At 39.9% G+C, this 22,128-nt stretch overlaps 1 protein-coding gene across 1 annotated transcript in view; it reads right to left on the reverse strand.

Moving 5' to 3' along the window:
• The window catches only part of ENTPD1 (ectonucleoside triphosphate diphosphohydrolase 1), a 115,715-nt gene that overhangs the window by 70,383 nt on the left and 23,204 nt on the right, over positions 1–22,128 (reverse strand). The window lies entirely within an intron of this gene.

The following is a 22,128-nucleotide window of genomic DNA, read 5'->3' on the forward strand; positions in this document are numbered from 1 at the left end:
GAGAATGAGAGACAAAGTAATTAGAAGCTAAAATGCTATGAGTCATTTCCAAATGAAGATCAGCCAGAAATAAAAAATGCAGGCAGTTTCTGGATTTAAATGCAATGTATGCCTGTGAAAATAAGTTTAAAGTAAATTGTCATAATGCAAAACACCAACTCTGCATGTACTGCTGCATTTGTCTTCTGGGACATATGGTAGGTATCACAGGAGAAATTGGCAGATGGGGGGTAAAGGTTTCAGGAAGTGAAGTATAGGTGTTTATTAAGCACTATTGAATCAATGCTACAATGAAACTTGAAAGGAGAGATTCTTAAATTGTTACCTGAAAGAATTCTAACCGATCTGGGTCTAAATTGATTGTGATCTTGCCAAATGAATGTGAAATAAAATATTTTATTCAAACCCAAATATACATATCAGCATGGTTGTGTCATTTGCCACACTTTAAAAGATTTGAGAATGTAAGTCCTATATCATCTGTTTTATTTCCTCCTAGGTATTATAGTCACAATCTAGTTGAGCTGCTTACTATCACCTGGGTTATGGCTTTGTGCCTGTAAGTAACTAATTTTCTCAGGCCCAGGCTTTAGGACGATTATATTACCCCCAGGTGGATTTAGGTCAATGGTTTGGATAGAGAATACTCTGAAGGCAGGCAGATCATTTGGGACGCTATTGCTTTCAGCCAAGGGGTCATGAGGGATGGAACTAGGGTGGTAGCTATGTGTGGCAAAGAAAAGGAAACATGAGAAAAAAGTTGTGAAGGTAAATGGATTTGGCAACTGACTCAATTATGTTTCCAAGCCTGGGTAACTGGGAGGACTAGTGGCAATAACAGGAAGTTAAGAAGGGAGGCTTTGGGGAAAAGATAATGAGCTCAGTTTAGGATATGGTGAGTTTATAATGAGATATCCAGTTCAAGATGTCCAATAAGCAGCTGGAGAGTGAATTGGAGTTACCAAAGAACCACTCAAGAAGAGCGAGTGATCAAAGGCAAAGTCCAAGCTGGCCTGAAGAAAAATAATACAAGAATGCAAATACAAAATACAAAAATAATACAAGAGAACAGTCAAAAGCAGGTTCTAAGCTGGATAGATCTAAATGTCCAAACTGGTGGAAACTTTGTTCGGGAGCTGAAATGATGAACAAGATGTTCTGACAGTTTGGGGGCAGTTCAGACATTTATTATTATTGTATTATCATACATTGCTTGGGTGCAGAGCCAGCTAGTTCTTCCTAGGTGTGGGTGGGCTGTTTGTCTTTTATCCTGGAGGCAACAGGGAGCCATTAAGAAGTTTTTTTGTTTTTGTTTTTGTTTTTGTTTTTTAATCTGGCAAGTGACATGGTCAAGCATGTGCTTTAGGAATATTTCAGCAACTGTGTGGAAAATATTGGAGAGGCCAGAACCTCCCCTAGGACTCCTGCTTTCTCTACTATTTATTTTCCCAGTCTGTGGAATGGGCTTTCCAAGAAGCTCCCCAGTCCCTGAAGATTTTATCTTTCTCTTCTTCTGTCTTATGGGCTCAAGGCTACTTCAGGGAGGAGTACATTCTTCCTCAATAAAAGTCTCCAAGAGAAGGCTAAAAGACTACTTGTCAAAAGTGCTGAACAATAGCACTGTCAAATTCAAGTAGAAATGGATCCCTGTAGGCACATAGTGACTTAGAAAACCACAAATTAACATTGTTTATGTTATATTGTATTTTTACTTATTTTGTTAAATATTTCCCCATTTTAATCTGGTTTGGGCAACACTTTTGAGTGTTATGGGCCATGTGCTTGAAGCCTCAGCCTTACAGTACATCCCTAGTCAGATGTAGGTTGGGCAACATCACCTCTAAATTCCCTTCCAACTCATAGATTTGTAGCTAAGAGAGTAATGTTATGATTCTCTCTCTGATTCTTGTTGTCTCTAAAATCATCCATTACAGGGTATTCTAGGAAGATGGCAGAGTAGGTCAGAAATTTCCAGGCTCTCGAGATTTCCTCCACAAACAGAAAATTACCAAGAAATGAACACAGAACAGCAAAAATGAAGGGCTAAAGCAGTTGTCCCCTTAAGACAACTTAGGAGGACCTGAGAAAAAGCAGGACCTCCAGGGGCTGAGGTTTGGCCCGAGTGAAGTGGAGACACCTCCAGGCTGATTCCACTGAATCAACAATCAGCAGGCCCTGAAGCAGCTCTGTCAGGAAGCAGACTAGGCCTCAAGAAATTTCACTTCAACTTTCACCTCACAGATTTTCTTCTAAAGAACAGCAGAAGCTGAGTGAGGGAAGATTGGAGGGACCCCCGTCCCGCCCCCCCGCCACAGTTTCCAGAGGCCAGGCCCATTGGTGTTGACCAGAGGTGATCCCAGGCCGAGGCTGTGGATGAGGAAGAGTGAGCACATGCCCATGAGTGTGTTACCGGTACCACAGGGAACAAGAATATTTTCAGGACAGTGTAGCTGGGGGTCCTAAAGGAAGAAAGGGGTCCCTAAGGTTGAGCCCCAGACAGAATTCAGAAAATAACAGTAAGGAGGAACTGAGGCCTAGGGCAACATTACTTACAACTCAGGATTAAAACTTTATTATAATAAAAATAAAATAAAGCAAAATAAAAATAAAAATGAGTAAGCAAAGGAAAAAGAACCTGACCTTAGCTCCTTTGATGTAAAAGAAGATCTGGGTTTATATTCAGAGGAAGATAGTGAGGTTAAAAAAAAAAAAAAGCTACTCCTACCCAAAGAGTAACATCAAATGGCCACAAGCCCAAAAAGAGGTCTTGGAAGAACTTAAGAAGGAATTAAAATAGCAAATGAGAGCGTGAGGAAAAATTAGGAAAAAAAATAAAAGCAATACAAGAAAATTATGAAAAGAAAGTCAACCAATTGGAAAAGGAAGTCCAAACTCTTAAGGAAGAAAATAACTCCTGGAAAACTAGAATTGGGCAAGAGGAATTGAATGACATTGTAAGACACCAAGAAATAATAAAACTAGAAAAACTAGAAAATAATCTGAAACATCTCATTAGAGAAAGAACTGATCGGGAGAACAGATCAAGGAGAGACAATATAAGAATTGTCAGGCTACCTGAAAATTATGATCAAAAAAATCATGTGATATGCTATCACAAGAAATTATTAAGAGAAATTGCGCTGGAGTTCTAGAACGGGAGGGTAAAGTAGAAATAGAAAAAGTCTATTGTTTACCACCTGAAAGAAATCCCAGGAGGAAAACTTACAGGAATGTCATAGCTAAGTTTCAAAACTCCCAGGTTAAGGAGAAAATATTGCAAGCAACAAGAAAAAAAGTTAAATATTGTGGAAATATAGTCAAAATTTCACAAGACCTAGCAGCTTCTATTCTAGAAGACCATAGTTCTTAGAACATTATATTTTGAAGAGCAAAAGAGCTGGGGTTGCGTCCAAGAATAAATTACCCAGCAAAGTTGAGTGTAATCCTGAATGAAAAAATGGACATTTGACAAACTGAAAGACTTTCAGGTATTTGTAACAAAAAGACCAGAACTCAATGGAAAATTCAATATAAAAGATCCAGAAGAAATATAAGGAAAACATTAAAGACTAATTATAAGGTACTCTTTAAGGTCAAACTGTTTACTTATTTCATGTATATATATATATACGAAAATATTATCAATGTTGTTAAAATTGCCATCATTACTAAGGTGGTTTGAAAGAAAGATTGAGGCTGAGTTGAGTCTGATGAGGTGAATATAAAAAACAATTGGGTAGGAAAAGGTTAAAGGGAGCAATTATATTATAAAAATGTGGCATGAAAGGAAGAACTAATACAGAAGAGGCAGATGAGTGTGGAGGGCTGGTAATGTTGGAACCTTCCTCTTTTCTGGGTTGAAGAGGAAACAGTGTGTACATCTGGAAGGGTGTCAAAGTCTTCTGAACGTGTAGAGAGATGAGAAAACCGGAGGATAGGAGGGGGAAAAGATATTTAAAATTATCCACTCGTTCTATACAGCTATTTTTCAGCATCATTTCACTTGGATACACTTTACCTCTTTATGATACCTCCACCCATTCATAATACACACGTGCCTATAAGAGGCAGATCCCACTGATATTCATTAAACGTAAAATACACAAAAGCTCAAATTAATTCATTTAGTTTAACAATGTTTAACAAATGTTTATTAAACATCTACCATATACAAAACATTGTGCAGTCATTAGGGATACAAGGATGAGAAATACTTTTGGTCACACCATACATCCAAAGGGCACTGCTGAAGCCAGCGTTCAGATGTCAAGCCAAACCACGTGAACAGGATTGCTCCAGGGTCTGAGTAAAGAGATCATGCTCAGTGCCCAGAGACCAAAAAGGTCAGAAGGTTAGGGTCAAGCTCTAGGATTCAAGTACAAGGCAGACACCAACATTCCAACAGGGATACCATGAAACATCTCAAGATCCTAATCTTGATAAATGGGTCCACACAATTAGGGCTCAGAAGATATTATCAAAGATGTCATTCACTTTATTTTTTTTATTAATTTTATTCTGAACTTGAACTCCAAATAGAATGGGTATTTGCATATGGATAGGAAAATAGAAAATTGTGTTTAGTTATTTTCAGTCATGTCCAACTCTTTGTGACAACATCTGGGGTTTTCTTAGCAAAGATACTGGAGTGGTTTGCCATTTCCTTCTCCAGTTCATTTTACAGATGAGGAAACTGAGGCAAACAAGGTTAAGTGATTTGCCCAGGGTCACATGGCTAATAAGTGTCTGAGGCCAGATTTGAACTCAGGAAGAGGAGTCTTTATTGACTCCAGGCCCAGCACTCTAACCACTGTGCCATCTAGCTGCTGGTGGAATTGTAGTCTGCAGAGCTTTCATTAGCAAATGCTGCACTGGATTCATTTTGTGGTCTTCTCCCCCGCTGCCCCCTACCCCCATTTGATCTCTAAAAATGAGTATGTTCTAGATCTTTGATTGCAGAATAATAACTCACATTTGTTTAGGCCTTTAAGGTTTACAACACATTTTTCTCACAACAACCCTGTGAAGTTATTATGAGTATTATTATCACCATTTTACACGAGTGGAAGCTGACACTCAGAAGTTAAGGGAAGTCCTGACCTCATAAAGCCAGTGAGTATCAGAATCAGAATTCAAACTCAGGTCTCTTCTGACTCAGATTGCAGAGGGCCTGGCACATAGTGAGCATTTAATAAATTCCTTTTGACTGACTGACAGTCCAGAAATACAATGACTTCCTTTTTTTTTTTTTTTTTTTTACTACAGTAAATTTGAGTAATTCGAGAGGCTTTCTGTTCTGGTAAGGGCTGGCCCACAGCAGCTCTGAGGTCCCTTCCTCCTCTGAGACTCCTTGGTGGTTTCTTCTGTTCAGGTTATTGCTGGCTTCTTATATACAGGGCATAGATTCCTTAATGCCTACCGCCTTGTAGCTCCATTGGTAAAAAAAAAAAAAATATGTGAATACATTTAAAGGCCAATTCAATTAATTAATTTGTTAAAATTTATCATGTCAGATATGATAACTTAATGAACAAAACCATGTACACATTTTTTTATTTCTTTATTTTTTCCACTATTGGCATAATGGATAGAGAGCTGGCCTTGGAGTGAGAGAGGCCTGGCTTCAAGTACTGCCTCGAACTGGCTGTGAGACCCTATGCAAGTCACTTAATTTCTCACTGCCCTAGGCAATTCTCTAAGATTTTAAACTCTAGAGCAAGTCTGGCTTTATGCTAGTTTTTTTTTTTTTTTTGATGACATGCTATCACGTTCCATTATTTCTAGTCATTGATCCTTATGGGGATTCGTTCCCATGCCCATTTCTCAAGTTTCTTTGTCCCTCAGCCTCTATCACTTTATCCCATGGGTCACTGGTCCCCATTTCTTGATGTCTCAGACACTGGCCTCTTCCTCTCTGCTTCAAGAATACTACTCATATACTGTCATTGGCCAATGCCATTCTTCTTAGAATCCAAACAAGACTTATTCTTCAGACCTCTGGAAGCCTACTTTATGCCCCTACTATATATGCCACATCATTCCTCCTACCATCCTTCCATTCCTTTTGGCTGACTGACAGTTCAGAAATACAGTGACTTCTTTCTTGTTTTATGATTTGTTGACCTTCAATTCCAAACTGGGCTTGCCTTCTGTGGACCTTCCGTAGCATTTCCCCCCTTACAAAATACTCTATATATACTATATGCCCAGTACCTGCTTCCCGAATCTTTTCAGCCTGATATAAATATGGAATGCAGGGCCCAGTCCCTTTGTTTGGGTTTTGTGATAAGTCCATTGCCTCTAGTATTTACGATGCAAATATGTCTTTCTGATTTCTCTTCTGCCCTTTTGGGCCTGGAGCCTCTATTTCCACTGGCTCTTTTATTTAATGTGATGAATCCCTTTGGCAGTCTAGTGAAATCTATGGATTCCTCAGAACATGTGTTTTTTGTTTTCAATTGATAATTGAAAGAGATATTAAATTAGAGATTAGTGAAAAATAAAGATCTAATTTTTCCTCATCCAAGTTCACAACCCCCCTGAAATCTATCCACAGACCCTATGGGAGTCTGTGGACTCCAGGTTAAAAATCCTTACTCTAGATTCAAGTCATAATATCCATAGCTAGCATTTATAAAGCACTTTTAGGTTTGCAAAAGACTTTACAAACACTATTTCATTTCATCCTCACCATAACCTTGGAGGTAGGTGATATTATTACCCCCATTTTAAAGATAAGAAAATTGAGACAGAGGTGAAATAACTTGGCTAGAGTCACTTTGAAAGTATCTGAGGCTAGATTTGAACTTAGGTCTTTTTGACTTTATGTCCAGTATTCTATATACTGTACCATATACTGTACCTTTGAAAGGTCATGACTTCGCAGCCTGCTCCTTTCTGTATCTGTTAAAATTCTAGTTCTGACATTAAGGTGAGAAACTCAAAAAGATTTCCAGTAATAATAGTTCAAAGAAAAGAGTTTTTCTGAGTTAACCTCTTTACTATTCCACCCCAAAATAGGATTTGTTGTGCTGTTTAAACTCATTAATATGTGCTGGCCCTGGAGTCAGGAGGACCTGAGTTCAAATCTGTCCTCAGACATTTGACACGGGCTGTATGACCCTGGGCAAGTCACTTAACTCAGATTGCCTTGCCAAAACAAACAAACAAACAAAAAAGAACAAGAAAACTTCATTAATATGATTGGACTTAATTTTTTTTTTCATTTCATAGCAGCAATGCTGTCTTAGTTAACATTTTTACATCATTCAGCAATTACTTATACTGCCGACAGACTTCTAATAATCTAGGGTTAGAGTTTTTGGGTAACAATGGCATTTTCTCCCCTACTGCAATGTTAGTTCCTTGAGGGCAGGGCTTCTTTTTGCTTTTTCTTAATATCCTCAGCACTTAGCACAGTGCCTATCACATAGTAGCACTTAATGCATATTTGTTGATTGACTGACTGATTGCTTGCTTTGCACATAGTATATACATTTAACAAATGCTAGCTGGGTTGGATTGTACTAGACTGGGGTTGGTAGTCCAGGAAACAGATGGCTCGAAAAGTTTCTATGCGCCAAATGAAATCTGTGGATACCATATGTATACTAGCAAATTTGTTTTTCATGATCAACCAATCATTAAACATTTATTAAGCGCTTACTGTATGCCAGGCACTGTGCTAAATGCTAGTTGAAAGCAATATTATCAATCTAGACTCCTGAAATTTCCTATTGAGAAATGGCTTTATGAGAATTACTTTGTAAAAAAATAATCCAGATGGATTCTACACTCAGGAAAGCAGGGCATGCATAATGAGAACCAGGAAAAGTTATGCAACGGGAGAAAAACATTTTTGTACGGCTCTGCTCCATCACCCTACTTCTCCAACATCCTGCTTCTCCCTAGGATCTCCTTGGTGCACTATTGCTTGCTCACCAAATTGTTTCCTCTCCAAACCATTTCTTTATGACTATTCCTCCTTGCCTTAATCAGTGATATCTCTCACAACCAAGTTACTGGGGCAACCACAAATATTTGTTATTCTTTCTTTCATAGAACTTCCCTAAAAGACATTGAGACATGTTTCCTATGATGAAAACAAGGGACAGAACAGGATTACAAGCCTCTTTTGGCTGCATACTTCAGAAAAATATAGATATGCTGCTGCCCTCTCCCCTACCCGTATTGAAATTTCTAGGAATACTGCAAGCCCTAACAAAAGATAATATTGCTGAAATTCAGCATTATGTTATATTAACTCTGATGTGGTTCCAGAAAAGGATGGCTTCGGTGAAAAGGATTAGATTCAATAGAATCATCAAAAACAGTTGTATTGATTCCTTCTCTTTTATAAAGGTATCAGTTTACTTCAATTCAGCAAGAGTTTATTAAGTGCCTAGTATGTACGGATGAAGACAAAAACCAAACAACTCGACCTCCCAGAGTTTATAATATACTGGGTTTGGGCAGGGGTGGAGTCTGGGTTCCAACATGCACACAAATTAGGAAAAACAATTATACAAAGCAGTTTCAAGAGTGAGAAAATATCAACGACTGGGGAGGGAGACAGGCATTTGAACTGCGCTCAGAAGGTTCTAAGAATTCTAAGCAATGTGCTTTCCTTTGGAAAAATCCAAACAAAGTCTAATCTCCTCACTTAGATTGTTGTTTGTCTTTCGTTCTCGAAGAGGACCATGACATCAGGAAAGTGATGCCATGATATGCAAGTGAGTTGGATTTAAGTGACGGAGGGTTGTGTAAAGTCACCAGCCTCACTTTCTCCTCCGGAGTCATCTGTACTTGGTCCTGAATCTGCAGGACAAAATCTCCAAGAAACCTATATTCTGAATGAACAGTTCTTCCAAGCAATGCAGAGGAAGGAGTCTCTGTGACTGGGGATGAGCAACCTTTCAGAAATGGCTCACCAAGTCTTCAGATCAGGTTTCCTGTAATAGTCCTCATGCTTACTTAGGACATCATTGTAAAGTAGGAAGTGACAGGGCAGTTTGGGGACAGACGGCAGAATTCAAAGCATGGCTGTGCCACATACATAGACAAGGTGACTGATTCCCCTGCTCAAGAGGAAATGTGGAAAAATTAGAGCCTTCCTTACTCAGATGTTGATGAAGAACGGGAGAGAGGAGAAAAGGGGGAAGGAAGAGGGGGAGACTTTTGTTTTTAAGAGAGAGAAAAAACACTGGAGTTTTTAGGGAACTTGTGGTTTTAGAAATGACTTCAGAACCTTTGGTTATTTTTTCATTTCATCAAATGAGATAATGTATATGAAGATCTTTGAAGACCTTAAAGCACTGCATAAATGTGAATTATTATTGTATTTTGTCTTGTATCCCCAGTGCCAGAACAGTGCCTCACACATAGAAAATGATTAATAAAGCCTTGATGAATTTGAAATCAGAGTGGAGGAAGAAATGTAAATATATAAAAATATATAAAAACATATAAAAAGGAAGAAAGAAAAACAATAGCTTAGTTGATCTGACCCTAGCGGTAGACACCAAGGAAAAGGGGAGGAAACACTACTTCTTCCTTTACCTCCCCCCTCCTGTATGTCATGGTCCCCTTCACCAAGACCTAGAACCCAAGCTTCTGCTCTCTTCTTTAAGGTTCTGGCACCAAAGGTCCAAAAGAATTCAGCCAAAGTTCCTGACTTCATTTCTATACTCTGCTCAGATCCCTGGTATCTAGTATTAAGACCACAAGTTTTCAACTCCTCTTGAACTAAATATTACCAGTGTGGCTTCAGTATTTATTCTGAAGAGTTGTGAATTCCCAGAGCACCCCACATATTCATAGGTGAATATCAGTATAAAAACTCATCCCAAAATCAGCCACAAAGGACTTATAGAGTACTGTTGTGGATTATCTGATGTACTGGCTCCCTTTGGGCACAGATAATTAAGAATGTACAGAACACTGGTGCATCCCCAAATCAGATCATAGGTTTAGAGCCAAACGAAACTTTAGATATGATTTAGTCCAATACCAATGTTTAAAAACAACTGATCTTATTTTTATTGATGTCTTTTTACATCATCTTCATTTCTGAATCTATCTTGCCCCCCCTTTCTATTTCTTACAATGAAGAATAAGGAAGAAGAGAAAAAGTTTTCCATTAAAACCAACCCATATACCAACCATGTCTGAAAATATATCCACTAATCCACAACCATAGTCACCTACATCTATGAAGAAAGAAGGGAGGTTGCATTTTCTCAACTCTTCTCCAGGGCCAAGCTTGATCTTTATATTATATAGTATTCAATTTTTTTTGTTCTTTCTATTTACATTGTTGTAGTCATGGTAAAAACTGTTTGCATAGTTCTGCTTATTTCAAAATATGGCTGTTCTCCTATGTATCATCATCACGCTTCTGTCAATTCTTCACGTTCTGTGGTCCTAGGGAACTAGGGAGCAATATTGCATTACATTCACTTTCCACATTTAGTTTAGTTATTCCCCAATCAAGAGTTCTCACCTTCATTTCTGGCTTTTTGCTACCACAAAATTTTAATATTTTGGGGTATGTAGGGTCTGTCTTGTTGTCTCTTCCCTCCTTAGGATATATGCCAAGTAATGGGATCTCTGAGTTAAAGGATATGGGCATTTCAGTCACCTTCTTAGCATGATATCAAATTGCTTTCCAGAATGGTTAGACCAACTCACAGATGCACCCTATCCATATCCTTGATGATTTCAAGTTCATGGTTCCCCCTACCTCCTTGATTCTGTAAATTCTAGCCACATTCTACATCAGCCATATACCAACCAAGCCACACTCATGATAATGTGACACCCCTTTGTCAATCCATTAATCAGTGGACAATTATTAAACACCTACTAAATTCCAAGTGCTGTGTACTAGGCATTGCAGATACCAAGTCAAAACAAGCTCCCTCAAGGAGTTTACAGTCTATTAGAGAAAGCAACATGTACACATAAAAATAAATATAACATACATATTGGGTAATTTCAGGGGGCCACTAATAGCCAGGGAGAGCAGAAAAGGGTGTCATGGAGGAAGAACTACTAGAATTAGTACTGAAGGGATCTGGCAATTCTAACAGACAGAGTTGAGGAGGGAGCACATTCCATGCATGGGGAACAGCTTAAGTGAAGGCACAGAAATGAGAGATAAATTGTTGTGTTTAGGAAGCAGCAAGGAGGCCAATTTCACTGGACTGCAGAGTATACAGAAGAGAGAATTTAAGTAATAAGCCTGGAAAGGTGGACTGGAGCCAGACTGTGAAGGAGTTTAAATGCCAGAATTGTTTGCATTTTATCCTGGAGGCAATGTTGTGGCTACTGGAGCTTTCAGAGTAAGGGATTAACATGGTCCTACATGTACCACTTGAAAAATCTAGAACTTTCAGGGGCAGCTAGGTGGTGTAGTGGGTAGAGCACCGGCCCTGGAGTCAGGAGGACCTGAGTTCAAATCTGGCCTCAGACACATAACACTTACTAGCTGTGTGACCCTGTGTGAGTCACTTAACCCCATTACCTACCCCCCAAAAAATATTTTAAAAAAAAAAAGAAATAAAACTTAAAAAAAAAAGAAAAATCTTGAACTTTCTGACTTAGCCTCTTACCTTTCAAATCTCCCATTTCCCAACACTAAAATTACGTACTCTTAGTTCTGACCAGGTCTCGATGATGATGATGATGATGATGATTGAGTAGATGATGATGATGATTAATTTGTTATCTCTTCTGGCTATACTCAACTCCTATCCAGGCTTGATGGCTTGATTGATCATAGACTCATTGTCTTAAGAGTTGGATTGAACTTTCAAGTTCAACTAGTCCAGGTTCTTATCAATTGCAAGCATGTCTTCTACAATAGGGCATGATGCCATGAAAAGAGTGCTAGATTTGGAGACAAAGAACCTGGATTTGAACCTTGATTCTGTCACTACCTATGTAACCTTGCACAATTCACTAAACATCTCTGGGCTTCAGTTGCGTCAACTACAATATGAGAGTGTTGGCCTAGAATCTGATCTCTAAAATTTGAATCTAGGAGCTCTAAAGAAAAGTCATTTAGCCTGTTTGAGCTCATTACAAGATGAGACAACTCTTCTACCAACTACAAGCTCCTTGAGGACAAAGACAGTGTCTTACTGGGTTTTGTTTCCCCTCTGACAACTAGCATGGTGTGTTGCATCATAGATGCATTATCATGGAGCAGTAGAAGGAGCTGGATTTGAAGTCAGAGGATGTGGGTTTGAATCCTGGTTGTGCTATGTGACCAAGGACAAATTGCCCCTTCTGCACCTCAGCTGTCCCATCTATAAAGTAAGGAAAATTTACTAGATGACCTCTGAAGGCCCTTCTGATTTCAGTCTGTGCTCCTGTGACTCTAGACACCTCATAAAATAATTGTTGAATTATATCACAGCCATTCCATTGTTGGAAAATTCTAATTGCTAAAAAGTTCTTTCTTATCTTTAGCTAAAACCTCCTGGGTCTATAACTTCCACCCATTGTTCCTTCCTCTGGAACAACCCAGTACATGACTACTCCCTCTTCCACAGGTCAGCCCTTCTTTAAGAGAGGAAATAGACAAACAAACAAAGAAAATAGTGTCTTAACTCCCAGGCTTCCTTGTTTCCCCACACCCTAACTACTCAGTGTGAACCTGGAGCCACCAATGTTGTCACTGCAAAATTTGTAAGAAATATGGAAAATATTTGAATAAATAAACTAGCCTATATTTATATAGAATACGTAGCAGAAAGCTATATTTTGTCCACTCTGACCTCTGGCCCATCTAACTCTCTAATCAGTACCACAGAAACTCACTGGCCCTGGATTTCCAGGGCTCTAGAAAAGGAGCCTTTCCCTGTCCGACCCTGGAGATGTCAGAGATTAAACCTATGTACCTTCTGCATAGCAGGCACACAGTCTTCCACTGAGTTAAAGCCCTGGTGCTGTTGCCATAAACAACATATTTCATATTAAAATACATATATCATATTCCTCCATAGAAGTAAATACATTTTAAAACTGTATATTAAAATTGCCTCTTTGCATGTCATGATAAAAATACTCTTACCTCCCCTACTCCAGAATCCACTCCAGATCACCTGGAAGGGATCTTACAGAACATCTAATCCAGTCCTTTATAGATGAGGAAATTGAGTCCCAGAAAGCTTATGACTTTCCTAAGACTATTCAGTGAATCAGTGGCACAGGTGAAGCAATGATCCAGGTCAGTGTTGTTATCATTAAGCCGTGCTGCCTACGCTCACCCTGCTGCCTCAGTGAAACCTCATCCTTAAAAACATTACACCACTAGGTTTTCCTGGCTCAGACAACTTAGATCAATTCAGTCTAACCCAATGCACTATGAGCAAGGCATTGTGCTAAATTCTGGGGATACAATGTCAAAAATGAAGCAGTCTGCCAGGTGTAGTGGCCCACACCTGTAATTGCTGCTACTGGGGAGACCGAGGTTCATGGATCTCTCGAGCTCAGGAGTTCTGAGCTGCAGTAAGACTCAAGCTGATAGGGTGCCTGTCCTTAATCGAGCACCAATAGGGTGAACCCCTGGAAGAAGGGAGAACCAGCTTTGGTCAGACACAGCAGGACAAAGCACTCCTATAAATCAACAGCAGGATCTGACCGTAAGTGGTTGCTACACTTCCGATGGGCCAGATAGAGAGGCCCAGTCTCAAAAACAAACGAAAGAACTAAAAAACAAAAAAGCAAAAACCAGTCCTTGCCCCCAAGAAGCTTATTCTAAGCATCTCTTTCCCTGATCCCCTTAATCCCCCAATTCAGTTCAAGGACCCACTATACACACTGAGAATCACTCAATTTCTTACTTTGCCCAGGGATTATTTGTGCAGAGGTTTTGTCTCCATCACAACTGTCTCATGACAGCGCTGATTTTGATAGAGCTAACTCTGACAACGCAGACTCTGACAATGGCCACAGTCTCACGCTGCACTACGCCAATGAGGACAAAGATAAACTGCTCCCCAGCATCATATTCAGATTAGTGGGTTCCAATAAAGACAAGCTTTCCTATGTCATTTTACACACCACAATGGGTATCATTTGCTTTTCATATTATGGAATCTGGTTTGGGGGGGTTTTTTTGAGTTTTGAATTTTTCAGTGAAACACCAGTTACAAGCAGACATTGAAGGAACTAGCTGAAACAGTTCCATAGGTCTCAAAAAAACATCGCAATGAAGGTGGTTCTCAATCCCCTAAAAAAAGTGTCAGAGCTACACCGGCCTCACTGAGCAGACCCCACAGAGGCAGGCTGGTGAAGGCCATCATGGGAGACGATGTTGAAACTGAAACAGTATTTTCTGTTTCAGAACATCCAGTCTTCGTTGAGCTCATTAAGGCTGGATCAGGAAGAGCTCCTTGACAGAAAGGATAAATAAGGCTTTCAATGACAGTGGAGCAGGAGGAGAAGGCGGCCAGAGTGAGCCATGCTTCAGAGGGTGATGGTGGGCTGCTGGGCTCCTGTGAGACAGTAAGTGCTGCTGGGTCCATAACTCCCAATAGATGGTGGGAACCAGGGGGCTTGCAATCGAGCGTGATTCTCTTTCTTTTGGACAAATGATGTGAACAGTCTGCCCGGTTCTTTATTGTGTACCATAGACCTTACCAAGCCATATCCGCTGACCAGAATATTATGCAAAACATCATTTTGGTTTTCCTGTGCTTCATGGATCATCTCTTGGAGTGACCAACCATTGGACTGATGAGAAACCTCTTGAGAGGGAATCAGTGGTCCATGGCAAATCACAGGGAGACATAACTACTGATGATGTGCAATCTAAAGAGATTACAAAGACTTTGACATACAGAGAAAAAACCACCTAGAGTCAGGGATCTTAGAATTTTTGAGTTCAGAGGGACTTCAGAGGTCATCTAGTACAACTTCACTCCTCACTATAAAACTGGTACAACAACCCTACCAGGCAATCAGCCAGCCTCTTCCAGGCACAGGGTGCTCCCTTTGGGGGCTGCAGGTAAGGAATTAAAAATAAAAAGAAAATTTGAAAAAGGAGTTTTTATTTTCTGGAAAGGAATGTAAGCCGATCAGCCCATAAAATCATTAAAATGTGTCCCAATGTTTTAATTAATTTAATTTTTAAAATTATTCAATTTTAAGTAAAATTAATTAATTAAAGATCCATATCTGGTTTGGCTCTAAGGGAAATATTATTTTCATGTTTGTTTTTTTTTTGTTTTTGTTTTACTTTTACTAAGAATAATTAGTGGACCAGTAGAACTGTATATAACATAGCATTGAACATCAACTAATATTTTTGATTGGCCATTTCTTTTTTTTTTAATTTTTTTTATTTTTAGGCAGTTGGGGTTAAGTGACTTGCTCAGGGTCACACAGCTAGTAAGTGTCAAGTGTTTGGTCTGAGGCCGGATTTGAACTCAGGTCCTCCTGGCTTCAGGGCCACCTCGCTGCCCCTTGTTGGTTGGTCATTTCTTTACCCTGAATTTTTGCAGTGGAAACCAGCAGTGAGCATGATGACCCTGGGAAAGGAATATATTCCACTGTGTTGGATTTTCATGGTTGCTGAAATGGAATAGGCAAAAGAAGCACAAATGCTTATTTGCATTGCCCCTTCAGCTTAGGTAGGGTGGAGATACAAAATATGTAGAACAATTCCTGTAACCTGTGCCAGGCCCTGGGACCCAGTCTTTGCCAGGTGCTGAGGACTTTTCAAAAGACAGTGCCAATTCCTTGATTCTAGGGACAAAAGGTGAGGTGGACTGAAAGGCTTTCCTTGAAAGTTTAACAAGGGTAATAGTGACTTTATCCTGCACTTAACTTTCAAATAATTTACTGTTCTGCTTCCTCAGCTGCAACTAGTGAATATTATTGCTACAAGACATATTGGTTGTGTGTGTGTGTGTGTGTGTGTGTGTATGTGTGTGTGTACACACACATGTCTTTGTGTGTGCCTATTTAAGCACGGAGCCCATCACACAGATGGCTGGGTTGTCACTCACTTTCTATATAAGTTTCTAAATGATTAAAATTAATGATAGCCAATGGTTTTCAGGTGGAATTCTATTCAGTTTAAAAACGAAAACAAAAACAAAAACCCACCATCTTCAATGAACTTTGAGACTTCAAGACTTCTTGTTTGAATTTATTTATCAAAAGTGAATGTGGTACACTGTGCTATTTGTTTTTCATAAAGTTTATTTCCGCTTTCTAATTTTTCCTGCTCATTTGTTCTAGTTGCAAAGACTTTTAAACAGTGGAGTATGTGTGGGACACCTCCTTCTAACAAAATTAGCTATAACAAACTAGGTCGAATGCTTGCATTTTATTGACCTCTCCTCATCATCATCCATAACAAAGATTTTAAAACGAAGAAAAAAAAAACAGTTCAACAATACTAATCAATCCCTCATCTGGTTCTGACAGTATTTGCAACAACATTCCACATCCACAGTCCCCCTAACTCTGTAATGAAAGAAAAAATCCACTTTCTCAACTGTTTTCTCTCTGCCTTTCTTCCCTCCTCCCCTAAAGTAATCACAGAAACTGCTTTTCTGCTATGCTACCAAGGGCTACCAGCCTAAAAAAAAAAGAGATCTGCAGTTTCCCCCTCTGTAAAAGGAGAGACAGGGACTCCATTGTCACTAACCCCTTCTGACTTTACCATCCTCTGATTTTATACAAAAAAGTAGCATTAAAGAGAGAAAGACAAGGAAGCAGTGAAAGTGTTTAAACTATATTTTGAAAATATAGTCCAACTTTGCCAAAGGAGATATGTACAATTCTGTCTGGTGGTACACGGACAGCTAGATGGTGCAGTGGATAGAGCACTGGGCCTGAAGTCAGGAGGACCTGAGTTCAAATCTGGCCTCAGACACTTGACACTTACTAGCTGTGTGACCCTGGGCAAGTCACTTAACCCCATTGCCTAACCAAAAAAGAAAAGATAATAAAGTAGTTTGTCATTTCCTTCTCCAATTCATTTTTACAGATGAGGGAACTAAAGCAAACAGGGTTAAGTGACTTGTCCAAGGTCACACAGCTAGTAAGCGTCAAGTGTTTGGTCTGAGAACAGAATTGAACTCATCTTCCTGACTCTAGATGGGGTGTTCTATCCATTGTACCACCTACCTGCTTTGCTTACCCACAAAATGAGCTCTTAACAAGAGAGGCATTAGAGTATAGTGGAGAGAGGAATGAACTTGGGCTTGACTTTAAATCCTGACTTTGACTCTTACTAGATGTGACATTTAAGCTCTGTGGCCTTCAGATTCCTTACCTGTCAAATAAATGGCGTGGACTAGAGAGCCTTTAAGTCCCCTTCCAGGTCAAGGTCTGTGGTCTTACTGCTTAGTAGTAGGTGTACATCTAAGAGGTAGGAGAGAGGGTCAGCCTTGGAATCCTCCCCCTGTCACACCCTAGCAGTCTGGCCAGGGGGAAATCTCCTTCCTTCCCTGTGCCCCATTACACCCACAAGAGAGTTACAGATCTGCATTACAGGACATAGCTTTCACACTGGGAGTTGCCTCACACAGATGAAATCAATCTCAATTCCAGACCAAAAATAAATAAAGATCACAGAAAGTTAGCCCAACTGGGGGCTTCCATTCAAAAAGGAATCAAGGAATGTTTTTTTTTCCTTGCCCACACATTCAGAAAAAAAAAAATCCCCACAAAGTAATGCTTTTTTCTTTGTCTAGACAAATTTTTCGATGTTATTGAACTGAAATTATATCAAGAAAAAATAAGAATAAAATATAAGGAGGAAGAGAAAAGGAGAGGAGTCTAGTTTAATCAATAGTTTAACCACTCAAAGAACTTCTAAATCTGATAAGAACTAGTCCGCTTCCACATGGCATACACCATCGGTGGTTGCTGTTGTGTTGTTTCAGTTGTGTCCAACTCTTTGTGACCCCATTTTAGGTTTTCTTGACAAAGATACTGGAGTGGTTTGCCATTTCCTTATCCAGCTCATTTTACAGATGAGGAACTGAGGCAAATGAGTTAAATGACTTGCCCAGGGTCACACAGCTAGTAAGCATCTGAGGCCAGGTTTGAACTCGGGAAGAAGAGACTTCAGTACCAGCACTATCCACTGCACCACCTAGCTACCCCTATACCACCAGACAGAATCGTAAATATCTCCTTTGGCAAAGTTGGACTATAATTCCAAAATTGAATTTTCAAAATCTAAGAGTCATCTTGGGGAAACTGGATCTCCAAAGGGCTTGTTGATTTGTTAGTTTGTTAATTTCAAAGACTGTCTTCTGATGGTCAGTGTGGCTGGATTAAGGGAAAAGCTGCAATGTGAGTCTGCAACTGGTTAAGTTCAAAGAAAGAGAATGAAGACTTGTGAAACTTGTCCTAACTGGAAAAAAGAATCAAGAGCCAAAATATCACCAGAAGAAGAAGAAAAACAAAATGTTCTGCAGCTGGTGGGAAGTATTAGCCCCCAAGCCCATGCAAGTGGTTGGCCCCCATGAGTCATAGATTATAGGACAAGAAGCTGGGAGACCTAGTGTAAAGGTTGGAGGGTAAGAGAGAAGCTAAGCAAAGAGCATTCCCAAGGCGGGGCCTGGAAGCTAATGGTCAAGGGAGGACCAGGAATCTAGATTAAAGCTCTCTGAGGACAGGAACTAGGCCATTCACTTTGGGTCCTCCACAGTGACTTGAAAACACTAGGCATCCAGATTTTGTTGAATTCATTCATTAAACAAACAATTACTAAATACCTACTATGTTACATCTTAGGGATATTGAAATTTAAAATGACACCACTCCTACTATAAGGGACCTTATAATGGAACCTGGGGGGGGGGGGAGGCGAGAGGATAGGAGGCAATACATAGACATGATAGAGACAAAAGAGACATCCAGACAAAGTGCTCTAGAAAAATTTGAAGTGGGAGAGCTGGAATCAGACTTAGACGGGGTAGTGACATCTGCAGAACAGAAATTAGACAAAGAAGCAGGGTGTGCCCAAAGTAGGAAAAGGTTATAAGGGGGGGGGGGGAATAGAGGCAAGGCTGAGAGTCAGACTAAGGAGAACGAGTTGAATTCGGGATATAATACATGGATACCAAGAATCAGGATGAACAATGGGTCACACATTAAAGCAGCAAACAAACAGGAACCAGAAGAACATAAATACTAGAAGACCAGACAGTAACATAAGAAAAGGGTAGTTAAAAGTCCACTGTGCCAGTCAGAAAACAGGAAGTCTACAGGAACTGAGAGGGTAGGAAAAAGCAAAGCAGTTGAACAATACAAGGCATAAATACTAGGGATTTTGATCATTCAGGTACTTCTCTTCCTTAGACTCAAAGCTTTGATATGGCTCTTTTTGAGCAGCTAATCTAACATGGTTAGCTCTAGGTGCTACATGTGGGACCACCTGGCTGAGGAAGCAGGTATGCGGGTGGGGAAATCAGCAACTTCCAGCAAGAAGATCCTGATACTGCCCCAATTTTTCCCAGGAAGTAGAAGATTCTCATTTCTGTAGGATCAAGAAAGCCCTTGTGGAAGGCATTACTTTAACCAAGGCCTATGGTCAATTTACTGCTTGCTAAGACTGGTCTTCTAGGTCATAGCCTTCTTTGTTGCGGTGGTGGCATTGTAGATAGAACATGGTGTCTGAAGTCAGGAAGACCTGAGTTCAAATATGGCCTCAGTCATTTACTAGCTATGTGACCCTAGGCAAGTCACTTCATCCTGTTTGCCTTAGTTTCCTAATCAATGAGACAAGCTAGAGAAGGAAATGGCAAACCACTCCAGAATCTTTGCCCAAAAAACCCCAAATGGGGTCATGAAGAGTTGGATATGGATGAAACAACTGAACAAAACTGGTCTTCTAGGTCATAGACTTCTTAATCCACTAAATAATGGATTTAAACTTATTTTCTTGGAGTCTAGGATGTAGTACATCTGGTATTCAGTCAATAAATATCTATTAAGTGCATACTGTGTGTCAGGCACTGTACTAAGTGCTGGAGATACAAAAAGAGACAAAAGACAATCCCTGCCTTCAAGGAGCTCACAATCTAGTAATATTCTTGGAACATGGTAGAGTCTGTATGGCCAAGAGACCAAGAAATAGATTGGCCTTGTAGAGCTTCATCCGGGAGATAAGAAATGTGAAATATTTAAGTTACCTGGAAGGGCGAGAGCATAAGTGATCAGAGTTAGGTTGGAAAGGGGAGGTGTGCTTCCTTGATACTGATGATTTCATTGTGCCAGCAACCTGTCATGGACCTATATACTTCTTCCCTTATGCCAGAAATAGTTGATTTGTTACATCAGTAGACTCAACCATCTGATCAACTGCTACCAGGACTAGTGATGACCCAGCGTTTAGTACAGTGTCTGGCACATAGTAGGCACTTAATTAATGTATATAGACTGGTGGCTGATGGGGCAGCAGTCAAAGATAAGTAGCACAGGTCAAATCCATGTGGCATAAAACAAAGTTTGTTGAGAAGTCCTGTTGATAGAATCGGAAGTATCTGGGAATTTTATTGAAACATTTTGTTTGGGTATAAAATGGCAGGACTGGACTATATGATGTCTAGAGCCTCTTCCAACTCTAACATTCCAGAAAGTTTATTTGGAGGTAGTCTGCTGGGAGAGAAGCTGGAGGCCTAGTATTATTAGCAACAACTTCCAGAATTGGGAGATAAATCAAACCTGTGGTCACTTGTTATCTAACAGGTGGTGAAGTTTTAAAAATGTAGTCAAGAACCATTTGGATACTAATATGTCACTCTAAAGGTTAAGTTGGTATCTTGACTTATTTTCTATAACCTTCAATATCCCACTGGAGGGTGGCATAGCTCAGATAAAGGACTAATATGAAGGAGCTGCCTTGGTTTGTTTATTTGTAAATATCCAAAAGACACTGAAATATAGGAGTGGGATGTCTTTCAGATGTAGAAATGCATAAGCATTCCCTGGGGGTGGGAGAGTGGGTATGAGGAGGGGAAAACTATTTGATATTGGAGAAAATATCAAAAATAAAAACAAACCCAGACTTTGCCAATAAGGAAACTGAGTCCCAGAGAGATTGTGACTTGCCCCAAGTCACATAAGGAATAAGTGTCAAAGCCAATATTTGCACCCAAGTATTGTGAATCTAAATCCTCTTTTCATTATTCCATACTCCTACTACCTGGATGGTGAAGAGGTCCTATTCCAGAGGAGACTCACATCCATCATAGATGATAAGCCTTAGGGAACCAGAAAGAGTGGAGAGTCTGGGCCAGAAAGGACATGCATTAGAGGTCCTGAGTAGCTCTAACAGATACCCCTACTCTCTGGATGCCAATGGCACTAGGAAGCCTGTGCTTCAGTGGACATAGAGACTGGGAAATGGGAAACTCTCCGTGCGTGACTATCTTCTGGACATGCCTCATTCTCTAACATCTTGGGATAAAGCTAAGGAATTAGTATAAAGTGTGAGTTCAGTCTAATCTTGGAGAAACTTTGAGGTATTAACTGTTCAAGACAGATATCAGGGTAGAATTCCCTGCTACCTATTCTCCTAGCTTCCCAGTGTTGATTAAGACAAGCTGTAGAAGCAGATGCCATCACCCTACACAAAAACAATGCTCAGCCATCATAGAATCCTATTGGGTAGAGGCTTCTATTACATGGTTTTTTCTATACCTTATAGAGGGTAAACTCCCAGCTTCAATTTGACTTATCTCTGATTCAGTTACTGTCTACTAAGGCAAATATCCTTTCCCTCTGCTACCTATTTGCTACTCCAGCAGTTCTGAAAGTGTGGCTTGGGGATCCCTAAGGGTCCCCAAGACCCTTTTGGGGGTCCACAAGGTCAAAACTGATTTCATAATAATTCTAACATGTTTTAACATGGTAAATATCATAGGGGGTCCTCAATAATTTTTAAGAGTATAAAGGGGTCATGAGACCAAAAAAGTTTGAGAACTATTGCCCCGGTCTCCCGGCCACCCAACTCTTGGCCCCGCTACAGTCCTCTTTATCCTCCCTTCCCATTGTAACCTCTAGAAGCCCTGCTTTATTTTTTCTTTACTTTTAATTGTTACTGATGCTTTCTGTTTTATGTCATATTCATTTACTAATATGCCTCTCTGC

The sequence above is a fragment of the Vombatus ursinus genome, unplaced genomic scaffold, assembly GCF_900497805.2.
Source record: "Vombatus ursinus unplaced genomic scaffold, bare-nosed wombat genome assembly UNPS02000749.1, whole genome shotgun sequence".
NCBI lineage: Eukaryota > Metazoa > Chordata > Mammalia > Diprotodontia > Vombatidae > Vombatus > Vombatus ursinus.